This window comes from Pan troglodytes, chromosome 21, assembly GCF_028858775.2.
Source record: "Pan troglodytes isolate AG18354 chromosome 21, NHGRI_mPanTro3-v2.0_pri, whole genome shotgun sequence".
NCBI classification, from domain to species: domain Eukaryota; kingdom Metazoa; phylum Chordata; class Mammalia; order Primates; family Hominidae; genus Pan; species Pan troglodytes.
In genome coordinates this window covers 24,389,559-24,414,789 of record NC_072419.2, presented here as the reverse complement: position 1 = coordinate 24,414,789, position 25,231 = coordinate 24,389,559, and the positions used below count along the sequence as shown (strand labels likewise).

The 25,231-nt window shown below is 48.6% G+C and overlaps 1 long non-coding RNA gene across 1 annotated transcript in view; it reads left to right on the top strand.

Annotated features, from left to right (window-relative positions):
• LOC129138238 (uncharacterized) overlaps window positions 1-24,731 on the top strand; it is a 32,429-nt gene extending 7,698 nt beyond the window's left edge. Inside the window, exon 2 of the long non-coding RNA XR_008541383.2 lies at window positions 1,805-24,731. This is a non-coding gene — a long non-coding RNA (uncharacterized LOC129138238). The remainder of the gene's footprint in view (window positions 1-1,804) is intronic.
• The last annotated feature ends 500 nt before the right edge of the window (window positions 24,732-25,231 follow it).

Genomic DNA, 25,231 nt, shown 5'->3' with positions numbered 1-25,231 from the left:
CTCCCCATCCTCCCCTCTCCCCTGCCCTTCCCAGGCTCTGGTAACCACTGTTGGACTCTCTGACTCTTCTTCTATGAGATCAATTTTTTTTTTTTTTTTTAGATTCCACATATGAGTGAGATCATGCAGTATTTGTCTCTCTGTGTCTGGCTTATTTCACTTAATATGATGTCCTCCAAGTTCATCCATGTTGTTGAAAATGACAGGATTTCATTTTTTTATGGCTGGTACAATTATTTTTGTTTCTATTATTTCAGCAAAGGAGAATCAGGAGAGAAAATATCAGAACAGAGTACAGCCAGTCAGTCTCCTTACCAGTGTCAGGGCAGATTAGTGTAAGACTGTGGAGTTCTAGAGATTTGTGGGTCAATTCTGGCCTTGCCACTTAATAGCTGCTGTGACGTTAGGTAAGTGAGTTCATCTCTGAGCCTCAGTTTCTTCATCTGTAGATTGGGGATTGTAATGGCAACCTCAGAAGACTACTGTGAGGACTGAGTGAAGTACTGTGTACATCACTCAGGGTATGGGAGCATTGACTTACATAGTGAGGGCTCAGCAAAAGTCCCTCTGCCCCTGCTGGTGGTGATGGTGGCAGTGACAGCGGATTTATTATTCACCAAACTAGTCTTCCTGCTCACTGTCTCTACAGGGGCTAAATCGGGGGAGGACACAGTCCAAGGTCAAGAGCATCAAGCAAAGAATTAGTCAGCAGTCAGCCTAGGAGTCAGGCTGTTGTGTCAGCTGCATTAACCCAGAGGTCAGAAGCAAAGGGACTTACAGAAAAATTCTAAGAACAGAACAAAGGGATTTTTTTTTTAAACTCTTCATCAAGATTCCCCAAATATTAACATTTTTGCCACATTTGCCTTACTGTTTTCTCTGTCTGTGTGTACAAATATATATATTTTTCTGAATCATAAGAGTAAATTGCAGATGTGATGCCCTCTATCTCCCAAAGCTTCAGTGTATAATTCCTAAAAAGTAAAGGACATTCTGCTACACAGCCACAGTGCAGTGACTAAGTCAGGAAACGAACACTGATTCAATACAATTAGCTAATCTACAGACGGTATTCAGATTTAGATGTCACCAACTGTCCCAGTAATGTCCTTTATAGCAACACAATATCCCAGATCACGTGCTGCAGTTGGTTGCCCTGTCTCTAATCTCCTCCAATCGGCGGCAGTTCCTTGGGCTTTCTTTGTCTTTCCTGACCTTGACATTTTTGAAGAGTCCACGCAGTTTTCTTGTAGAATGTCCCTCAGTTTGGGTCTGCCTGATGTTTCCTCATGATAAGCCTCAGGTTGTGTATTTTTGGCAAGAATACTGGGAAAATGATGCTGTGTTCTCAGTGCATCAGATCAGCGGGGACATGAGGTCCCTTTCTTAGTTTGGGAGAATACATTCTGATGAAAAATATTCCCAGTGAGAAGGAAAATCGAGAGGATCTCAGGAGGCTGGTGTGGTTTGCACAAGCAACTGTGCTTCGCTCACATTTTCAAAGGACAGAAGCAAAGGGTGGAAGGCAGAGAATTCCACTCAGAGAGCGAGAGAACGGAGAGAAGAGCGGCTGAAAAGCTGGCTCCAGAAACGAGCTGAGGCCCTGAAAAATGCTGAAGGCAACCAAATAGGCTTCTAAATTGCTTACTTAAAAAACACTCATTCGTTTTCCTGACTATAAAAAATAGAATGTGGTCATTGTGGAAAATACAAACGTATAAAGAAGGAAACAGTAACTCCCTGCATCCTACACCCAGCTGTAGCCACGGCTAATATTTTGGGTATTTTCCCTCCCCACCTCCAGGAAAGGTTTTTAAAGCTGCGCTTGGAGCATGAAACAAAATGAGAAAGACTTCAGCTTCTCGGCGTGGGGAAGGTGATGTCATGCCAGCGGGGGCGGCGGAAAGGGCTGCCTGTGCTTCCCCTTCACTCTCGGGACGCGGCTGTGGGCTGGGCAGGAGGGAGCCAAGTCTGGGGTGCACTGGGGAGCCCAGAACCACTGCTATGCTCTGCAAAACTCTGAGGCGCTTCCAAAAGTTTGGAGCTGGGCACGTATTTTACTGATTTCTAAAAATCGTAAGCGGTTGTTCGGGGGGAGGAGAAGGGTGTTGGGGTGACGGGGTGTCCGCGCTGGAGACTCAGCTGTGTGCGCCCTGATTCAGACGAGGGAGGCCTTCCAGGTGGGGGTGGGCAGGGAGCTTCTGGGGAAGAATGCATCCTGAGGGCGGAGAGCTACAGGGTAAGGGGGCCAGGCTGTCGGCTTTAGAGGGGTGTCTGCGTTTGGCTGCAGCCCAGCCCCCAGGCTCCAGAGTCTGGGAGCCGCGAAGGAGCCGCCCTTATCAGGCAGTAGGGCGAGCTGCCCCAGGGGACAGTCTCTGTGCTGAGGGCATTCCTCGGCCTGGGTCGCGGCGCCTACTAGCAGGGGGTTCCAGGATTCCCAGGGCAGAGCTGTCCGGCGTGAGGTGTCCAGCTGGCTTGAGGCCTGTGGCCCTGAAGGCCGGGTGGGCCAGGAGGCTGAGAGGCAGCCATCTTTAAAGGGAGCCAGAGCAGGGAGGGAAACGGAGCTCTTCCCCTGCCGTCCTGGCGCTGTTCCTGCCAATAGACAAGGCAGATGTGTACAATGATTATAGTCTTTTTGTTTGTTTTAAGAGACAGCCTTGCTGTGTTGCCCAGGCTGGAGTGAGTGCAGTGGCTTGTTCATAGCTCACTGCAGCCTGGAACTCCTGGGCTCAGGGGATCCTCCCACTTCAGCTTCCCAAGTAACTGGGACTACAGGTGTGTGCCACCATGCCCTGCTAATTTTTTTTTTTTTTTTTTTTTTGAGACGGAGTTTCGCTCTTGTTGCCCAGGCTGGAGTGCAATGGCGGGATCTCAGCTCACTGCAACCTCTGCCTCCCAGGTTCAAGCGATTCTCCTGCCTCTCGGCCTCCCGAGTAGCTGGGATTACAGGCATGTGCCACCACTCCCAGCTAATTTTATATTTTTAGTAAAGACGGGGTTTCTCCATGTTGGTCAGGCTGGTTTTGAACTCCCGACCTCAGGTGATCCGCCTGTCTCGGCCTCCCAAAGTGCTGGGATTACAGGTGTTAGCCACTGCACCCAGCCACCCCACTAATTTTTAAATTATTTATTTATTTAGAGACAGAATCTCACGCTGTCACCCAGGTTGGAATGCAGTGGCACCATCATAGCTCACTGCAGCCTCAACCTCCAGGGTTCCAGGGATTCTCCTGCTTTAGCCTCCCAAGCAGCTGGGACTATAGGCGTGGGCCAGCCCATCAGACTAATTTTTTTTTTCAGATCCTCACATCTCAGATGAACGTCCAGCTAATTTTAAAAAGTTTTGTAGAGATGGGGTCTTGCTATGTTGACCAGACTGGTCTCGAACTCCTGGGCTCAAGCAACTCTCCTACCTCAGCCTCCCAAAGTGTTAGGATTACAGGTGGGAGCCATCACACCACCCAGCCTGATTATAACATTTTAACTGTGGGCCAGGCACTGTGCTAAGTCTAAGTCTGCGTATGTTCAAAGTAGCCTTTACAACTGGTCTATCGAGGTAGGTGTTTATCATTCCTGTTTTACAGAGGACTCAAAGGTAAATGATATGGCAGATGTGGTCAGTGCCCCAATGTCTCCCGGGCACTGGGAGGTGACCTCAGACCATTCCATGTGTGCCTGTGGCTCCCTGTATCTCTCTACAGGGCATGCTCTATGGCCCTTGGAGTGTGGGGAGTTAACACCTCAAGAGTGATTCTCAGCTGGTGGGCGAGGGATGGGAGTTGTATGAAAACCCCAGGGTGCTTGCTCCTTGATGAGACAATTTTATTTTTAATTGTAGTAAAAAAAACACATAGCATAAAATTTACCATCTGAACCATTTATAAGTGTATAGTACAGTAGTATTAACTGTTTGCACCTTGTTGTGTAATAGAACTTTTCATCTTGCAAAACTGAAACTCTATACCCATTAAATAACTCCTCATTCCCTCTCTCTGCAGGCCCTGGCAACCACATTCTACTTTCTGTCTGTGAATTTGACACTTTAGGTACCTTGTATGCAGTATGTGTCCTTCTGTGACTGGCTTATTTCACTGAGCATAATGTCCTCAAGGTTCGTCCATGTTGTAACGTGTGTCTGAATTTCCCTTTTTTTTTTTTTTGTATTTTTAGTAGAGATGTGGTTTCACTATGTTGGCCAGGCTGGTCTTGAACACCTGACCTCATGATCCACCCGCCTCAGCCTCCCAAAGTGCTGGGATTACAGGCATGAGCCACTGCATCCAGCCAGCATTTATCCTTTCTTTGTGTTACAAACAATCCAGTTATACTCTTAGTTTTCTTTAAATGTATAATATACTATTGTTGACTGCTGTCACTTTGTTGTGCTATCAAATATTAGATCTTATTTATTCTCTCTAACTATATTTTTGTATCCATTAACCATCCCCACTCTACCCCCACCCCACTACCCTTCCCAGCCTCTGGTAACCATCCTTTTACTCTCTATCACCATGAGTTCAATTGTTGTAATATTTAGCTCCCACAAATAAGTGAGGACATGTGAAGTTTGTCTTTCTGTGCATGGCTTGTTTCACTTAACATAAGAACCTCCAGTTCCGTTCATGTTGTTGCAAATGACAGGATCTCATTCTTTTTTATGGCAGAATAGTACTCCATTGTGTATATGTACCACATTTTCTTTATCCAATCATCTGTTGATGGACACTTAGGTTGCTTCCAAATCTTGGCTATTGTGAACAGAGCTGCAACAAACATGGAAGTGCAGATATCCTTTCATTATGCTGATTTCCTTTTTTGGGGGTATATTTTTAGCAGTGGAATTGCTGGATCATATGGTAGTTCTATTTTTAGTTTTTTGAGGAACCTCCAAGCTGTTCTCCCTAGTGGCTGTACTAATTTACATTCCCACCAACAGTGTACAAGGGTTCCCTTTTCTCCACATCCTTGACAGCATTTGTTATTGCCTGTCCAAAAGACAAAAGCCATTTTAACTGGGGTGAGATGACCTCTCATTGTAGTTTTGATTTGCATCTCTCTGATGACCGATAATGTTGAGCACCTTTCAATATGCCTGTTTGCCATCTGTATGTTTTCTTTTGAGAAATGTCTATTCAGATCTTTTGCCCATTTTTGGTTGGATTATTAGATTTTTTTCTATAGACTGGTTTGAGCTCCTTATATGTCCTGGCTATTAATTCTTTGCCAGATGGATAGTTTGCAGATATTTTCTCCTATTCTGTGGGTTGTTTCTTTATTTTGTTGATTGTTTCCTTTGCTGTGCAGAAGCTTTTTAACTTGATATGTTTTGTCCATGTTTGCTTTAGTTGTCTGTGCTCGTGGGGTATTATTCAAGAAATCTTTGCTCAGTCCAAAGTCCTGGAGAGATTTTTTCCCAATGTTTTCTTTTAATAGTGTCATAGTTTCAGGTCTTAGATTTAAGTCTTTAATACGTTTTGATTTGATTGTTGTATATGGCAAGAGATAGGGGTCTAGTTTCATTCTTCTGCATATGGATATCCAGTTTTCCCAGCACTATTTATTGAAGAGACTGTCCTTTCCTCAATGTATGTTCTTGGTACCTTTGTAAAAAATGAGTTCACTGTAGATGTATGGGTTTTTTCCTGGGTTCTCCATTGTTTTCTGTTGGTCTACGTGTCAGTTTTTATGCCAGTGCTGTGCTGTTTTGGTTACTATAGCTCTGTAATATAACTGGAAGTCAGGTTATGTGATTCCTCCAGTTTTGTTCTTTTTGCTGAGGATATCTTTGGATACTCTGGGTCTTTGTGGTTCCATATATATTTTAGGATTTTTTTTTCTATTTCTGTGAAGAATGTCATTGTTATTTTGATAGGGATTGTATTGAATCTATAGATTGCTTGGGATAGTATGAACATTTTGACAATATTGGTTATTTCAATTCATGAACATGTAATATCTTTTCATTTTTTGGTGTCTTCAATTTCTTTCATTAAGATTTTGTAGTTTTCATTGTAGAGCTCTTTCACTTCTTTGGTTAAGTTATTTCCTAGGTATTTTATTTCATTGGTAACTATTGTAAATGGAATTACTTTCTGGATTTCTTTTACAGATTGTTTGCTGTTGGCATATAGAAATGCTACTGATTTTTGTATGTTTTTTTTGTATCCTGCAACTTTACTGAATTTATCAATTCTAATAGTTTTTGTTGATGGATATTTTTTGTTTGTTTGTTTCTTGTTTTTTGTTTGAGACGGAGTTTTGCTCTTGTTGCCCAGGCTGGAGTGCAATAGCGCCATATTAGCTCACTGCAACCTCCACCTCCAGGTTCAAGCAATTCTCCTGCCTCAGCCTTTCAAGCAGCTGGGATTACAGGCACCCGCCACCACACCCAGCCAATTGTTTGTATGTTTAGTAGAGATGGGGTTTCACCGTGTTGGCCAGACTGGTCTTGAACTCCTGACCTCAGATGATCCACCCACCTCGGCCTCTCAAAGTGCTGGGATTACAGGTGTGAGCCACCATGCCTGGCTGATATTTACTTTTTTAAACATTTAATTGTCATTTTTTTAAAAATAGAGATGGGGTCTGACTGTATTGCCCAGGCTGATCTCCAATTCCTGAGCTAGAGTGATCCTCCAGCCTTGGCTTCCCAAAATGCTGGAATTACAGGTGTGAGCCACCACACCTGACCTGTTGATGGATATTTAGTTTGCTTCCACCTTGTGACTATTGTGAATAATGCTGCAGTGAACATAGGTATGGAAATATCTCTTCAAAATCCTATTTTTAATTCTTTTAGTTATATACTTAGAAATGGGATTGCTGGATCATGCAGTAGTTTTAGTTTTAATCCCCTACCTGTATTTCCTGGATTCATCACCCAAATAAACTATATGCTCCAAGCCTTGGTCTCAGTATGTGCTTCTGGCAGGAACCTAAGCTTAAGCTTGTCACTTGCTTCAGGTTACTCAGTCAATAAGTGGCTCTTCTGAATATCTATTGCTGTAAAATGAGCTGTCCCCAAATCCAGTGGCTTAAACAACACTTCGCAATTACTTCTGCTTCTGTGAATTGCCTGGGCTCAGCTGGGTGGCTTTCACTTGGGGTCTGCCATGGCTGCAGTCAGGTGTTGGCTGGGGCTGGAGGGTCTGAAGGCTCGACTGGACTGGAGGCCCACAGTGGCTCACTTGCACACTGGCCATTGATGGCAGGAAGCTCAGCTGAGGCAGTCTGCCAGAACTTCTGCAAGGGGTCTCTTCATGTGGTGAGGGCTTCCTCACAACATGGTGGCTGAGTTCTGAGCGTAGAGTCTCAAGAACAAACATTCCAAGAGACAGGAACAGGCAACTGTTAAGGGCCTTGTCTTTAAATGGCAGTGTCACTTGTGCCATATGCATTTTAGAGCGGGGTGAAGAAATGGACCCCCTGGTGGGATGGGGCAAGGCCACGCTGCAGAAGAGCATGTGGGAAGGGAGAGATTTTTGTGGCCATCTTTGGAAGACACAGTTGGCCATAGTGACAGAGGCAGTATTCAGACCCAGGCAGTCTGACTTGGGAAGCTGATTGCAACCTCTATGCTGCCTCCACTTGAGAACACATTCTGAGAATTCTTGACATTTCTAAGGGACTGGAGAGCCAGCAATAATGGCAAACCTAAGAAATGCTATTTTTGTTTATTATGACCTCTTTTTAATGTCCAGACTGATGTGGCTGGGTGAATTACAGGTCTCAAGCAGATTCTAAAATGTAGAGACAGTAACCTTGATGTTGACTTTTGGAAAATTATAGAGCAGAGCATGACATAAACTCATTTGTGAACAGCAGGGAAAAAAAATGCAGTGATGGTGAGGTGGGAGAGTTTGGTGGGGATGAGCTGTGCCCAGCTGTGGTGGGTGGCATAACGGCCCCCTAGAGATATCAGGTCCTAACCCTTGGAGCCTATAAATGTTACCCTGTAAGAAAAATGGGTCTTTGCAGAAGTGAATAAGAATCTTGAGATAAGAGATTATCCTGGACTCTCCAGTGGGCCCTAAATGCCATCACAAGTGTCCATATAAGACAGAAGTAGACTTGACTCACACTCAGAGAAGAAAGCCATGTGAAGACAGAGAAGAGAAGGATTTGAAGACACTGGATGTGAGAATTAGAGTGATGTGGCCATACGCCAAGGAATGCTGTAGCTCCCAGAAGCTGGAAGAGGCAAGGAACAGTTTCTCTCCTAAAGCCTCCAGAGGGAGCACAGCCCCACTGATGGATTGATTTCAGTTTGGTGGCACTGATTTCAGACTTCTGGTCTCCAGGACTGTGAGATAATAAATTTCTGTTGTTTTAAGACCAAAAGTTCATGGTAATTATAGCAACCACAGGCAACGAATACACAAACCAACTTTCTTTTTAGACAGTACTGGATAATGGGGTAAATAAATTTGTGTCCAGCCAGCATTTTATGTTACTGTTTTTTTTGTTGTTTTTTGTTTTTTGTTTTTTTGTGAGACAGGGTCTTGCTATGTTGTTTATGCCAATCTCGAACACCTGGGCCCCAGTGATCCAGTCTCAGCCTCCTGAGTAGCTGGGACTACAGGCATAGGCCACCACCCCCGGCCGGCATTTTAATAAAGGATTGGCAAACTCACTGGTAATGACGGTGTTTTTTGGTGGGATTTATGGCAGATTGCACGTCTATCAGCAAAGTGTTTGCCATCAAGAAGTCTGTTGCCCTGGTGGTCATGGAGTACCAAAGGGCTCTGTGGTGAGCTCTGCCCTAGCCAATCAATGTTCAGTCCACTTTCTGGATGAAGATGGCAGAAAGTACAGGGTCAGATGTGCAGGTGACACATATTGGAGGGAACAGTGAAAGTGACAGCCAAATGGGAGATGAAAGTGATTTCGATAGATTGGAACTTTGGAGTAAGGCCAAGATCAATTGATATCAGAGAAAGTTAGGTTTTAAAGAGAAATCTGGTGTCCAAGCATAGAACCAGTTGAGGAGGTCTGGGCGGTCTGGGCGGTGTGTGTGAAGAGAAGCTCAGGGTTTCAGCCGTCACCAGCGTGGTGCTGTTTTTGTAAGGGGAACCTAACTTGGGGCACTATGGGACGATAGTGTCCAGTTCATAGAAGCAGATGGTCCCAGGGTGATCACGGCTGGTTGGAGCATACTGAACTACTTTGCTTCATTTTTAATACCCCTCCCCTTTTTGAAAATGTGTAGCAGGACAATATGGGATCAGGAAACCAAGTGTTCTGACTCTGCATTGTCTGCCCCTCCGTGTTCATTCTCTGACCTCCTCTACTCTGACCCCAGGAGGCTGACCTCTCTGGACATTATCACCCAGAATATTAGCTAGCTAGTGCTGTGGAACAAATCATCCTGTGGAACAAAACATAGTGGCCTAAAGCAACAATAATCATTTAATGTCTCACGGTTTCTGTGGGTTGGGAATCCAGGAGTGGCTTCTGACTCATGAGGTTGGCATCAAGATGCAGCTGGGTTTGTAGTCACCTGAAGGCGTGGCTGGGGCTGGAGATGGCTCCCCACCATGGATGATGAGTTCGTGTGGCTGTTGGCAGGAGGCCTCAGTTTTTCACCTTCTGGACGCCTGCACAGGGCTGCTTAAGCAGCCTCACAACATGGCAGCTGACTCTCGCCATCGTGAGTGATTCAAGAGAGAGCAAGATGGAAGCCACAATATCTATTATGACCTGGTTACAGTCTGTCATTTCCACAACTGATAACACAGGTCAGCCCTATTTAATGTGGGAGGGGACTACATGAGGGCAGGATTGCCAGGAGGTGGGGTGCATCTGGAAGGCTGGCTGCCACAGGAACAGTGGGAGGGGATGTGCTGTGGCCAGAAGAAAATCAGGACAGACCAGAGCTGGAGGGCATGATCTGCCCCAACTCAGGTTGGCCAAGTTCAAGCCCCAGTTCCGGGATGGAGAGCTCCATGCCTTGGCCCTGCCAGTGGGACTTCTGCATGTGCTGGGAGAGAAGAAAGGTTTCCTTTGAGCCCTGCCAGGATCTTGTTACAGTCTCTACAGAGCAAGACTTCAGGGTCAGAGTGTTGCATTATGAAGACAGGAGCCATGGAGGCTCCAGCAGGAGACAATGGCTTCCATTGAGATAATATGACATAATGAGGCCACAAGTCCATAGCCACCACTCAGGAAACAATAACCATTTCAAGAGGGCACAGGAGGTGTTACAGAGAGGCGTGGTGACACACCCTACCCACCGTGGCCTCAGAGATGGTGCTAAGGCCGAAAGTTTGCTGGGATTTGTCTGAAAAGGTCAGTTATTAAAAACAGCTTCTGGCTGGGCGCGGTGGCTCACACCTATAATCCTACCAGTTTGGGAGGCCGAGGTGGGCAGATCACTTGTGGCCAGGAGTTCAAGACAACGCTGGCCAACATGGTGAAACCCTGTTTCTAATAAAAATACAAAAATTAGCTGGGTGCGGTGGCATGTGCCTGTAATCCCAGCTACTCAGGAGGCTGAGGCAGGAGAATCGCTTGAACCCGGGAGGCGGAGGTTGCGGTGAGCCAAGATCATACCACTGCACTCCAGCCTGGGTGACAGGGCAAGACTCTGTCTCTAAATAAATAAATAAATCAAACAGCCTCTTAAAAACACAGCGGCTTCTGACCTTCATGCACTTTGTTATTGCTCAGGCCAGGGTGGTGCTTTCCTGATTCCTTTTCCGAGTTTATGAAGGCACCGTTACTGCTTAGCATCAGGTGAGAAGAGAGGGGTACATTAGGAATTAGAAGAAGAAGGTTTGAGCATGACTTGTTTGAAACAGTTGTGTGGGTCTCTCTCTGTTTCCCTGATGTCTGTCTTTGAGATCTTGTATCCAGCAGAGCGCTGGCTGACATCCTGTCCCAGGAGCAGAGAGTGCTATGTGTGGGTCCAGCCATTTGTCTGCTGGCAGGGGACTGGGGATGGGCTTGGGCCTTGCAGTTGAGCAGAATCCCACCCTCCACCACTGGGCCCTGGGGCTGGGCTTCTTGGTGTCATACCTGGAATTATTATCAGTGAAGTACTACTCTGCCACGATGTCTCACAGCCAGGATGCGGAGAGCACAGAAAAATCCCCAAAGAAGGACCTCCCTTGGAAAATACTTGCCAACTACCAGGTCCCCCAAGACAGAAGGCACATGTGGGTAGACCTGGGTGTTCCTGATGGGAGTGCCCAGAAAAGAACCTCTCTTGGAAAGAAGGACCCTGCTAAACCAGGGCTTACAGATCATAGTTCCATGTGGAAGGCCCTCTGGAATATTTGTGAAGGCCATTGGGGAGGACAGGCTGGAATTTCCACCTGAGCTTAGCCACTTACAGATGGTATGACCTTTGTGAGTTAATGCGTGTCTTCGTGGAATGGCTGTCTGGCATTCTGTGGCCTTCCAGTGCGTCTTTCCCCTTCCAGCAGCCCTCCAATTTTCTTTTGGGGAACTATTTGTCCTCTCCCTGGCTTGAACGTCATCAAGGAGGTTGCTGGAGGGGATGTCTGTGGGAGATGCAATTGACTCAAAGCCAACACAAGCTTGCTCCATACCTTTATTTACCTGAATGTCTGGGGTCTGGAACAGCTCTGAGTGAGTAGAATTTCCTGTAAGTGAAATCATATTTTAATTGCAGGGGGACGTTTGCTTTTTAAAGGGAGCTTGTTGAAAATATTTATAAAAACAAAAAAATCATTTAGCTGTGCATGTAATTGCTCCCCAATTTCTGCACTAAATTCGTACTTTCTAATTGGGTTGTAAACTCTCAAAGCATCTGCACTGGGCTTGCTTCGGTTTGCTTCTCCTCCCTGCTCCCCTCCCAGCCTTGCCTGTTCCCTGTCTGCTCTGTGTCCCGGGATGCAGGGCTCTGGAGCCTGGAGCAGTGGGCTCCCATGATGTCTAGTTTCCAGCTGGGTTCACTCCACGGGATAGTGTGTGGAAGACAGGAGGGGAGGGAGTCTGGGTATCCACCTCCCCAGCCCTTCCTTTCGGATTCCCTGTGGGTCGTGTACTTCCTCTTCCTAAAGGTCCTGGCTTCTGTCCAGGGAGCTCTCATTGCCACTACCCTCTTGGCTTCCTGTAATTACTTCTTCACTTTTAGGAATCGTCCCCTGATGTTGCTGGCCACAGAATTCTGAATTAGCCTGCACTGATTTCCTAAATCCTATCTGTGCCTTTGTAAATAGTCTCTTTATTAAACTCCCCTCAAACTGCCCAGTCTGAGTGTGCCATCTGCATCTCCAGGGACCCTGGAAGATGTGATATTCAAAATTTGATTTTATACAATATTTTTAAAAGCTCCGTGGTGTTCTCTTTCTCTTTTGAAGGCCTCAGGAAAGATTTAGGATCTGTGTGTTCAATTGAATTGCTATTGTTTGAACTTTAAAAACCAGAGCTGACCTTTGGAGAAGAGGAGAAGGGTAGCTTTGTGTCTTTCTTCAGTGCAAGACTCAACTGAGTTTTAAAAGTCACAGCTGCTGGACCAAATTGAAGATGGTTTCATCCCCAAGGGCGATAGCCCCGGAAAGCTCAGAGTAAGTTACAACAGGACTGGAGAGAGACGGCACCAGGTCTGCTGCTGTTTTCACTACTGTGAGCCTTACATGAAAGCCAGATCAAGAGTTGGGGGCTGGAGGAAAGAAATCAGGACAGTAGGATGGCAAGTTCCCTGCTTTCAAAGGGGTCCTGAGATAGGGTTCTGAAGAGGGGAATGCATTCCGGAATCCACTGATAGTTACTAAGAAAAGACACAAGTCAATAAGATAAATATTGATGGAACATCCAGTGGATTTTTCATGGCTGCTCACCGGGACGCTGTCATCCCTCAGTGTAGAAGGTATTCAGGGACGGGAAGAGGTTCCTGAGGATGAGTGGATAGAAGTGGGTTGTGGTACAGTATGCAAGTATGAGCTTGCCTTTGTGGAAGGGGGAATGGAGTCTGTATCTATTTAGAGCATGTAAACTCATGAGCTGGAGGGGAGCCGTATACCTCACATGTGAGGTATAGCAGAGAGCAGGGACAAGGGAGAGAAGCAGATACCTAGAGACAAAGAGAACCAGTCGTGAGAACCTGCATGGAGTCCGTTGTTCTTATCAGGGGTCCCACAGCCCTTCGGTAAATCCCTCTTTGTCTCCTGGGCTGGCCTGAAGTGGGATCAGTTATTTGCCACATTGAGAATTCTGAGACATTTAGCACTGCCGTGATCACGCCCATTTTCCAGATGCAGAAACAAAGGCTGAGAGAAGCCACGCAACTTGGAAGTAAATGGTGAAGTTCAGATTCGAACCCAGGTCATCTGAGCTGAATACTGATATTTGCCACGTTGCTGGAGCCAGGGGCTTCCAGGAGTTGCTTGGAGGTGACTCTGAGGCACCTGACTCTGTTAGGGCATCAACAGAAAACCGTGGTACCTCAAGGGATTTCAAAAGAGATTTTCTTAATGGAGGGTCTGCTCCTGGTCTGAGTTTAGGGAAACAAGGGATGTTGAGGCACGCAGGCACTAGCAGCAGTGGGGAGCTGTTATGCCCTCCAGTGGAAGGCCATGGAAGAGTGTTTCCAGCTGCTGGGGAGAAGGGCAGCGTGGAGGAGGGCCACCGACTGAAGCCCCTGCCAGAACCATGGGGAGGGAGGGAGAGAAGAATGTGGGGGATAAATATTCTACACTTTGCCTCCCCACTGCCCCACCCCCCACAACCCCCATCTCCTGCCACTGTCGGCTATTGGCTGGATCAACCAGGAAGTGGAGGACCAGGGATCCCAGGCAGTGCGGTCCCGAGGGCTCAGCCTTCCAGGGGGTAGGGCCAGGCAGGGAATGTTCGGGAAGCGGATGGAAATACCCTAACCAGCACACCACTCACCCTGCGGAGTCCAGCTGAGTCCTAAATGCCTTTATGAGCAGGACTCAGGGGAGCCCGGTGTGGATAAAGGGGCTTCCTGGAGAAGCAGCTGAGTGGAGAGAGGGAGGGGCTGCCCCTCCCTGGCTTGTCCCCTGGAGGTGGTGTCCCTCTATACCACCCACTCCTTCTCCCTCCCCTTGCCCCTTTCTCCCATTTTTTTGTCTCCATAGATTCTACTTTCTTTCTCTTTTCCCATAAAAGGAAACCCATGGAGGAAAAGGGCGGCAGGGGCCACTGCAGGGATCTCCCCTCACCCAAACTCCCCCTCCACGTACACCTAACAGGCATGGGACACATGTGTGTTGCAGCTATGATTATTTATTTATTTATTTTTAGAGACAGGGTCTTGCTCTGTCACCCAGGCTGGAGTGCAGTGGCACAGTCATAGCTCACTGCAGCCTTGAACTCCTGTGCTTGAGTGATCCTCTGCCTCAGCCTCCTGATTAGCTGGGACTACAAGTGTATGCCACCGCACCTGGTTAATTTGTCTATTTTATTGTAGAGACAGGGACTCGAGATGTTGTCTAGGCTGGTGTTGAACTCCTGGGCTCAAGTGGTTCTTCTGCCTCAGTCTGCCAAAGCGCTGGGATTACAGGCATGAGCCACCATGCCCAGCCTTTGCACATATGAATGAAGCAGGGGGGTGAGATCAAGGCTGGGAGAGACTTGGAATGGCAGTTCTGAGACAAGGATCTGGGCACAGGAGGTTTATGTGTCAGGTGATTCCCAGAGGCACAAGGGAGGGGAGGGGAAAGGGGGACAGGAGACAGGGAGCCAACAGTGGCTGCATTAAAAGCCTGTTACTAGTGTGGGCGCCTGGACTCCATTCTGTTGGAATCATCTGAGGACATAAGCCAAACTCTTATTGGTGAGGTTTGCTGTGGACAGCATTAAACCCTCATCAGTTCTGGGCTGTTCTACAGACAGTGGGAGTGATGGCACATCTTTGTACCCATCACTGGTGGGTTGCAGGGTGGGGAAAGGCTGGTGGCAGGGGCCCTGATTAGGGGAGAGCCTGAATAAGCCCTTCAGCTGAACTTAGAGGGGTGAGGAGCCTTCAGAGAGGCTGGAGGCTGCGCACACGTCGCCAGTGAGTGCCCGTGAGCCTGGAAGTGGCTGCTGCTTGCTGGACACACTGGAGTCTGGCAGGGTCAGCTGAGCAGCTCTTGTCTCCTCGGCTGTCCAGCCAGCCTGGCAGCCTCCTGGGACCTTTGATGACTTGATCCCAGTGCCTGGTGGAGGAAGGGAGGCGGTGGGCCCTCCAGGCCAGGCCACACAGACCAGCCTTTGTGCCGTGTGGCCTACGGGAGGTGTAGGCTGTCTGCACGCTCAGCGCGGCTGGGCCTCAACACAGGCTCTCTTTGTGGTGCCCAGGAACCAGGAGGTGCGGGGGTGGGACATGGTGGTGGGAGGCGCAGGAGCAGGTTTCCCCGGGAGCAGCCACGTTGTGACGTGTTGGGGTGACTGCCCCAACAGAGACTTGGGGGAAGGTAGCAGGCTGGGCCAAGGGGCACCAGCAGCTTCCGGGGGCTGGGGGTGGAAGGTTCCTGGAGGAGGTTCCCTCTGGCCAGCCCCGGGATTCCACACAGCAGGCAGAAGCCACCTCCTACAAGCAGCCCTCCAGGCCCACCTGCCTGGCCTGAGCTTAAGCCCCTCCTGACTCTAATTCTTGCTAATTAAAGCTGCCCAATGACTCAGGGCCCTTGGAACCTGCCACTGGGCCTTTAACATCTCAGGAGCCACGGTTTCAAATGCACAAGCATGAATGTTTATAAGGTTTGTTCTGGCAAGATTCCTGGTCAACTGAAAGGGTCTGTGTGGGTCCATGGCATCTTAAGGCCCAGACCAGCTCCTCCTTGACCATTTTCCTGGCCTCATCCCCTGCTCTGTAATTTGCTCACATGGTCCTGCCAGGCAGGGCCAGCCTCATGGGCTTGTGACCTGTGGAGTCACACGGGGTCCCATGCCCAGATGAGCCCTTGCACTTGGCTTCATACTCTGTTGTCACTATCTTGGAATTCTTAATACCTTTTGAACAAGGGGCCCACATTTTCATTTTGCACTGAACCCCACAAAAATATAGCCAGTCCTGCCTCAGGGCTCAGGGAGGGGACAGGAGAGCTCTCAGTCATAGCTCGAGAGAGTCCTTAGCCCACCTCCCCAACCTCTCCCTGACTCAGGCCTCCATCACCATGGGGGGGCTAAGTGACAGTCTCTCCTTTTTTTTGAGACAGAGTCTCGCTCTTATTGCCCAGGCTGGAGTGCAATGGTGCGATCTCGGCTCATTGTAACCTCCACCACCCGGGTTCAAGCAATTTTCCTGCCTGAGTCTCCTGAGTAGCTAAGATTACAGGTGCTCGCCACCATGCCCGGCTAATTTTTGTATTTTTAGTAGAGATGGGGTTTCACCATGTTGGCCAGGCTGGTCTCAAACTCCTGACTTCAGGTGATCCTCCGGCCTTGTCCTCCCAAAGTGCTGGGATTACAGACGTGAGCCACTGCGCCCGGCCAAAGTGACAGTCTCTTAAGCACTTTGTGGACATCAACTTACTCTGAAACCTCCTGCACAATTATTTTTTTAAAAATAATTGCTTCATTAAAATTATATACACTTATTGTGAAATTTTAAACAATGTAGAAAAATACCAAGAAGAAAGTGAAGAAAAAATGATTCAAATTCCATTATGAAGAGATCACTGTTATTAGCATTTTGGTGAACTTTATTATGGTGCTCTGTGTGTGTGTGTGTATTTATATATATTTATATTCACACCCATATATATGTATCTACACACATTTACCTACATATAGTTTTATGTAAATGGGATCATAATGTACATATTATATGTCTGTGTGTGTATATATATTTAACAATATATTAAGTTTTGGGCAGTTCAAGGTCCAGGACCTATAGATTTATTTCACTAATTCTGACAGTTGCATGGAGTTCCATTGCACTTTAAACCATCAAAAATGACTGACCCAGTCCCCTGTAGCTGCATGTGGCAGCGGCTGCCACATGTTCACTCTTAAAAACAAGGCCATGGTGTCTGGGCGCGGTGGTTCATGCCTGTAATCCTAGCACTGTGAGAGGCTGAGACAGGCATATCACCTGAGGTCAGGAGTTCGAGACCAGCCTGGCCAAGATGGCAAAACCCCATCTCTACTAAAAATACAAAAATTAGTCAAGTGTCGTGGCAGGCACCTGTAATCCCAGCTACTCAGGAGGCTGAGGCTGGAGAATCGCTTGAACCTGAGAGACAAAGGTTTTAGTGAGCCGAGATTGTGCCACTGCACTCCAGTCTGGGTGACAGAGAGAGACTCTGTCTCAAAAAAAAACAAACAAAAAACAAGGCTATGTTGAACATTCCTACAGATACACCTTTGGTGGGGAGGGCAATCCTGGGTTTCCTGTTCTCTTATTTATAATGGAGGGGCTGAAACGTTCAGAAGCCCCGAGCAGTGGGCAGTTAGATGGGGGGCATATTTCAACCCCTGGGGTTGCAGTGGTTGTTCCCAAACCTGACTGTATTTTCATTCTCCGAGGCACGTGTTGAATATCCCAATCCAAATCTCCGGGGGCCCAGTCACCCTGCTGCCCTCTGCACAGGCCCCAGAGACTTGTTCTTTTTTTTTTTTTTTTTTTTTTTTAATTTTTGTTTGTAGAGATAGGGTCTTGCCATGCTGCTCAGGCTGGCCTTGAATGCCTGGGCTCGTGATCCTCCTGCCTTGGCCTCCCAAAGCACTGGGAGTATAGGTGTGAGCCACCGAGCCCAGCTGACTTGCTTCTTTAAATTAGTTCCTAGCAGACCTACTTGTGCTTTCCTCCTTTGCCTCTGGCCCTGGGTGTCCTCTCTGAGAAGGGACAATGACAGCGCTCTGCTCTGAGGAGCTGGCTCAGTTGCCTGTCACTTGGATGACGCCTCGTGCCATAGCTTTGGACATCTCCATCAGCACTGCGTCCCCTGCGTTGCAGCACCTGACATAATGGCAGGTGCCCAACAAGTATCTTTGCATTGGATGAAAAGTCTTCTTGGCCAGGCGCAGTGGCTCACACCTGTAAACCCAGCACTTTGGGAGGCCGAGGCGGACAGATCACCTGACGTCAGGAGTTCAAGACCAGCCTGGCCAACATGGTGAAACCCTGTCTCTACTAAAAATACAGAAATTAGCCGGGTGTGGTGGTGGGTGCCTGTAATCCCAGCTACTTGGGAAGCTGAGACAGGAGAATCTCTTGAACCCAGGAGGCGGAGGTTTTAGTGAGCCGAGATCACACCACTGCACTCCAGCCTGGGCAACAAAGAGCGAAACTCTGTCTCAAAAAAAAAAAAGAAAAGAAAAGAAAAGTAGTTTCACATCCTTTTTTTAAAATTTCCCCTCAACATTTTATTATAAAGATTTTCAAACACACAGAAAAGTTGAATGCATTTTCCAGTGAACACCCACATATGCACCCCCTGGATGGCATTTTACTGTATCTCTTCATCACACAGCTCCACATCTACCCATTACTTCATCTTATTGTTTTCCACCTTTCAAGGGGAGCCACAAACCTCAGTACACTTCACTCCCAAAGGTCTCCACATGTATATCATTAAGTAGCATTCAGGAATGCCTTTATAGTTCATTTTAGGTAAAATTTACATAGAGTGAAATGTTCCAATCTTAAGTGCACCATTTGCTGGATTGTGACAAATGCAGACATCTGTTAAATCAGACTCCTCCCAAGGGAAAGATGTTCCCCTCCCCTCAGAAGGTTCCTTCGTGTCCCTTGCCAGTCAGGCCACCCCCACACTGCCCCCCGCGGCAACCCCTGTTCAGGTTTTTATTTCATTATAGATGAGTGTTTCCTGTTCTAAAACTTCTTGGAAATGATTTGTACTGCAGGTGCCCTTCTGAGTTCTGGCTTCTTTCCCTCCCTGTAGCGATTCTGAAATCTGTCCTCGTTGCTGTGGGTTTCAGTAGCTTGTCCCCTGCTGTTGCTGAGCGGGGCCCCCCTGTGTGTATGTACCTACCATGGGGTGTTCATCCCTCCCACTCTGTATCACTCAGCACACATTAAAACACCCTTATATACTATCTCTCACTCGACTCAATTTGCCTGAGGTCCCACTGCCAATTCAAGGGCAGTCAGGATTTGTCTCTATGTTTCCAGGCAGGGAACCCATCCAAAGGTCACTGATGAAGACCTGCCCAATCTTACTGGACCTCTGGTGGCCTCTACTCAATCTGCCCCCTGCCCCAGCCAGCACTGCAGGGCTTCCTGACGGTGGTGGGTATGTTGGCTGCCTCGGCTTCCTCTCCTCATGTTCCCCCTTCAATTCACTGCAGGCTGGCTTTGGCTGCCCCTTCCCATCTTATCAGTCCTCCTAGTAACATCCAACGCAGTCACCCCCGCTGCTCACAGAAACCTCCCCTCTGTTGCCCTCTGTGCCCACCCGCCTGCCTCCACGGCTGCTGTGACTCAGTTTCCTTGGCTGTCCCTCCTCTCGGTGACCTTCAGCGTTGAGGAGTCTTCAAGGTCTAGTTCTGGACAGTTGTCTCTGCTCTCTGAACTCTCACTTCCTACAAGGTTGCATCCAGAACCATGGCTTTAAATTCCACCCAGGTGCTGGTAATGCCACAGCCAGACCTTCCCTTAATTCTGGAATCTCCAGGCTTGGATAACCGTAATCTCCACTTCGGGATCAAATAATCCTCCCAAATTTAACAGCACCAGAAACAGAAGCCTTGGTTCCCCTCTCTAGTCTGATCCTGCCCTGCCCTCCCATCCCCAGTAAGTGGTCCCATGAACCCAGAAGTAGCTCAAGCCTGAAGCCTGGGGGTTGTTCTTGATTTCTCCCATGTCCTTGTCTCCTACATCTAACTTATTACCAATCCACAGAGCATCCATCTCCAAATCACATGCTTTTTTTAAACCGTAGTGTGGAGGTATGATTGACACACAAAAAGCTGTAGGTTTTTTTTGTTTGTTTTGAGACGGAACTTGGCTCTGTCTCCCAGGCTGGAGTGCAGTGGTGTGATCTCGGCTTGCTGCAACCTCCACCTCCCAGGTTCAAATGATTCTCATACCTCAGCCTCCCGAGTAGCTGGGATTACAGGCATGAGCCATCATGCCTGGCTAATTTTTGCATTTTTAGTAGAGATGGGGTTTTACCATGTTGCCCAGGTGGTCTCAAACTCCTGACCTCAAGTGATCCACCCGCCATGGCCTCCCAAAGTGCTGGGATTACAGGCATGAGCCACCATGCCCGGCCTGTAGATATTTAATGTATACAACTTGATGGATGGAGATATGTACACACCTGCGAAAACATTCATCAAGGCCATAAACTTATCCATCACTCTAAGTGTCCTTCCGTCTCCTCTGTTTCTTTTTCATTTCCTTATGTGGTAAGAGGACTAAACATGAGATCTACTCTGTTAGCAAATTTGTAAGTGTACAGTACAGCATTGTTAATCACAGGCCCTAGTTGTACAGTAGATCTCCAGAATGTATTCATCCTGCGTAACTGAGACATTGTACCCTTTGACCAACATCACCCTGTTTCCCCCTCTTCCCAGTCCCTGGCAACCATCATTCTACTTTCTGCTTCTATGAGTTTGGCTGTTTTCCGTTCCATGTATAAGAGAGAAAGTGCAGTATTTGATTTTCTCTGTCTGAGTTACTTCAGGATCTCATCATGTCCTCCAGGTCCATCCATGTTGTCACAAATGGCAGGATTGATCCCTCTCTCCCTTCCTTCCTTCCCTCCTTTCTTCTTTCTTTCTCTTTTTTAGATACAGGGTCTTGCTCTGTTGCCCAGGCTGGAATGAAACAGTGCTGTCATAGCTCAGGGCAGCCTCCAGCTCCTGGGCTCAAGCGATCCTCCTGCCTCATCCTCTTGAGCAGTTCAAACTACAGGCATGCGCCATGATACCCGGCTAATTTTTAAATTTTTTGTAGAGACAGGATCTTGCTTTGTTGCCCAGGCTGGTCTCAAACTTCTGGTTTCAAGTGATTGATTCTCCTGCCTTGGCCTCCCAAAGTGCTGGGATTACAGGTGTGACCAACCACCCTGGCCCTGGATTTCCTTCTTTTTAAACGTTGAATAATATTCCCTCATAGGTGTATACTACAATTTCTTTATCCATTTTTCCACTGAAGGACATTTAGGTTGTTTCCAGATCTTGGCCATTTGTGAGTAACACCGCAATGAACCTGGGTGCGCAGATATCATCTCTTCAAGATCCTGATTTCAGTTCCTTCAAATACAATCTTAAACCTCTCCCCTTCTTTACCCCCATTGCCACTGCCCTAGTCCATGGGCCATGCTTAAACTACAAGTATTTCTGGTTTATCTGTAATTCAGATGTAACTGGCTGCCCTGCCTGTGAGGGGCTGCAGCCGGCTAGCACCTCCTCTCTAACCTCGTCCCCACTATGGAGTTCCTGTTCCTGCTACCCAGGCCAGGCAGGCTCAGAGTGAGCCAGGACAACCCCCTGCCTCCGCTTCTTTCCCCCTGCAGGCATCTGAGGGGGAAGCAGATCCTCTGCAACCGCGAGATCTGAGATGTCTCCGCTGCTCAGGCAGAGCGGGGTCTCTGCCCTACTGCTCAGACACAGGCGTTCCACTTGGCTTGCTGTCAAGAGACTGACTCCAGAGCTCTGATTTTAAGGATCGAGGAGACTGACATCTGTGAGGATCCCAGCAGAGGGCCTGCCTGGCTCACTCGGGGCCAGTACATGGCAGTGCCCCCTTGGTCCTCCTCATGCCTGCTTCCCCCTGGGCACAGACAGGGGCTGGGCTGGTGAGGAAGCCATTCTCCAGGGGGAGCAGATCTGACAGGACTCATTTCTCCTCTCCCTGAGCAGGCTTCTTTTAAAACCACTGCATGTTTGGCCAGGTACCGTGGTTCATGCCTGTAATCTCAGAACTTTGGGAGGCTGAGGTGGGTGGATCAGCCTGGGCAATATGGTAAAACCCTGTCTTTACAAAAAACATGGAAAAAATTAGCCTGGCATGGTGGCAAGTGCCTATAGTCTCAGCTACTCGGGATGCTGAGATGGGAGGATCACCTGAGCCCGGGAGGTTGAGGCTGTGGTGAGCCATGATCATGCCACTGTACTCCAGCGTGGGTGACAGAGTGAGACCCCGTATCAAAACAAACGAAAAAACTCCCCCAAACCCCCCACTGCATTTTAAACCATGCACAGTAGTGAGCAGTCCTGTTTCAGGGCAGTTCTGGGAATTACAAGGACAAAATCTGGCCTTGTGCCTGGTGGAGCAACGTGGGGGTGTGGACGCCTGTGTGTGAACGCCCCTCACCCACGCGGGACAAAGTCCATCCTCTGTGCCAGGCCCTGGGCAAGCCAGCCCGGCTGATCCACCTTGCTCCTCCCCCTCTCTTCTTTGTGTTCCCTGCAAACTCCTGCCAAGTTTGCAAGCAGAAAGAGCTGACGGTTTGGGGTTGTGCAGAACATTCCTTTCTAGAATAGAAGTCAGCTGGTGGGGAAGCAGATGCCCCTTACTCTCGGTGCCTCAACTTCCTCATTGGCCTAACGGGGCTTAGGAATTCTGCCTGCTTCTCCTGGAGAGCACAGGGGCCCACCAGGCCCACCAGGCCCACCAGGCCCCCAGTGCTCAGTAAGAGGGGTACCTTCTGTCCATGCAAGTGGCCCTCCTTTGAGACCCAGCGCCCGACTACCCAACAACTTGGAGCTGTTTCCTCCTTGTTCGTAGCACTTTCTGGCCTCTTCCCTTGCCGTCTTCAGTGGGTGGCATGGTGGCCCTTTCTCTTTACATTTTTTTCTGGCACTAGAATCTGAGCTCCTTGATCTGCAGGGATTGTGGTTTCCCCACACAGTGCCTGGCACACAGGTAGTGCTCAATAAATGCTCACCACGGCAGAATTTAACTGTCTTTGAGGTATCCAGAATATAGAGACAGGTTCCTCCAGCTTCCTACTCCCTCAGGCCTATTCTAAAACAAAACCTTAATTTCTGTCCCTGAAGGCAGGTCCTCCTTTAGCCAACTGCAGGTCTCCTTAGGAAGAGTAAGATTCCAAGTCCTAATTTATCCTTTTTATACCTAAGGTGGATCAGCCCTGATTTTATGTTGGGACCTTTACTTGTACTATTTTATATAATCCTCAAGATAACCCTATGAAGTAGGTACTGTTAATATCATCCCCATTTTACAGATGCAAAAACTGAGGACCAGAGAGATTAAGCAACTTGCGTAAAGTCACACAGCCAGCAAGCAGTGCACAAGGGATTTGAACCCAGACCCTTCTGATGCCAGAGCGAATGCCCTTGAACCTCTGGGCTACACTGCCTGAGGGCTGCAGGGCTCTAAAGGGATAAGGAAGGAAGCTTGGAGGGACCGAGTGCCAGGGGAGTGAGAGGGGTGTGTGTATGAGTGTGTGGGTGGGTGGGGCTTTGCAGGGAGGCGGTTGCTACAGAGGGGCAGGGGAGGGGGGTGCTGGAACGTGGGGGAGGTAGACAGAGGAGCCCCAGAAGCAGTCAGCTGTGCTGACGATGGATGGGGCAGGAGAAGAGAAACCCCAGGCAAGGGAGGTGAAGCTCTGTGAGAGGCCACACCAAGCTCTCCCTCCTGCCCAGGGCACAGCGCCAGGCCTCACTTTTGAAGCTAACGAGAAGCAGATGGAGGAGTGGGATGGGCTAGAGGCGGAGACTGCGTCTGCTACGTGGCACCCCTCGGCAAGCCTGGAGCTTCTGCCAGCGGCCAAGAGTGGGGCAGGGCCTTGCAGCTGGACTGTGGGTCTCCCTCAGGGTTTACTACAGCTTGGACTTGCCAGCGCAAGAGAGTGGATCTTATTCAAAGATAGGTTCAAACATTAGCAGCCTCAGTGAACGATGCAGCCTGGGCTCCATGGAGTTGCTACCACCCATAAAAGGGTGTCCCTCCTGCCATGGGCTTCCCTTTCCTTCCCTGACACATGGACAATCCAGCCCACAGGTCTGAGCCCCCCAGAGCAGCTGGCTCCCAGGCTGCGCCATCCCTTCCAGAGAGGGGTGAGAGTGGGTAGTGCAGGTGCTTGGAAGCCAGAGGGGTGGCTCTGAAGGGATAGCTAGGATTCAGGATCCAGGGAGAGCACTGGGGGCTGGGGTGGCAGCCCCATGTGGGCCAGGACTGGGTGTGTTGGTGACAGCAGCATCCCCAGCACCTTGCATGGTGTGCCTAGTCGATGCATAATCAACACTTTAGTTACGTCACATAACGGCTCTGTAAACAGGATCTGGAATCAGCCATGGGCTTGAACCTCAGTCCCACTATTACTAGCTCAGCAGAGGGCTTGACCCCCCTCCCCAACTTTTTTAGTGACAGGGTCTTGCTCTGTCACTCAGGCTGGAGCGCAGTGGCATGATCATAGTTCACTGCAGCCTTGAACTTGTGGGCTCAGGCGATATTCCAGCTTCAGCCTCTGGAGTAGCTGGGATTATAGGCGTGTGCCACCACACCTGGCTAATTTTTAAATTTTTTGTAGAAATGAGGTTTCACTTTGTTATCCAGGCTAGTCTTGAACTTCTGGGCCCACGTGATCCTCCCGCCTTGGCCTCCCAAAGTGCTGGGATTACAGGCATGAGCTACTGTGCTTGGCCAGGGCTTAACCTCTTTAAGCTTCCGTTTTCCTATCCGAGGCTTCCAACTCAGGCAGCTCTGAGCCAGCTCTGAACCAGTCACGACTTGCTGCCTCTTAAAGGTGCAGAGCTCAGCACAGTGCCTGGCACATAGTAAGTGCTTAGTAAAAGCCATCATGGACATTTAATTCACAAACAGGTGGAGGATGCAGCAGAGTGTCCTGGTCTTCCTGAAAGAAGTGAAGTGATGGCATTTTGTACTTTTCATCATTCATTCATTCAATCTTCATTCAACTCTCCTACAAACCTGGCCTAAAATGCAGGCAGAGTTGGTGTTGGGGAAGGAGATGGCTGTGGGTCCATTATACTCCATGAAGCCTGTTTGAGGGAAAGAAGCAGAGAGCCCTTCAAGTGAACTGGAGGGAGACGGGCTCCTATTAGGAAATCCTGGACTCAGGGAACTGATTACCAGAGGAGCCTCACAGCAGCCTCCTGGGAACGGAAGGTTACCAGGCAACCTGCGGCTGGGTCACTTCTCTGCCGGCCTGTGCTAATCTCCCTGCGGACTGACTATCCCCCCGAGACTCTTCTGCTCCCCCAAACTCAGCATGCAACAGACTATGGGTTGCTGTGGTAACAACCAGGGCTCCAGTTTTATATGTTCTTACCACTTCCGGGTCAATACTACCTGACTGTGGTTGGGTCTTTTTGAGTTCAAATTCTGTCCCCCTCTCATAAGTGGGGGGGCTAT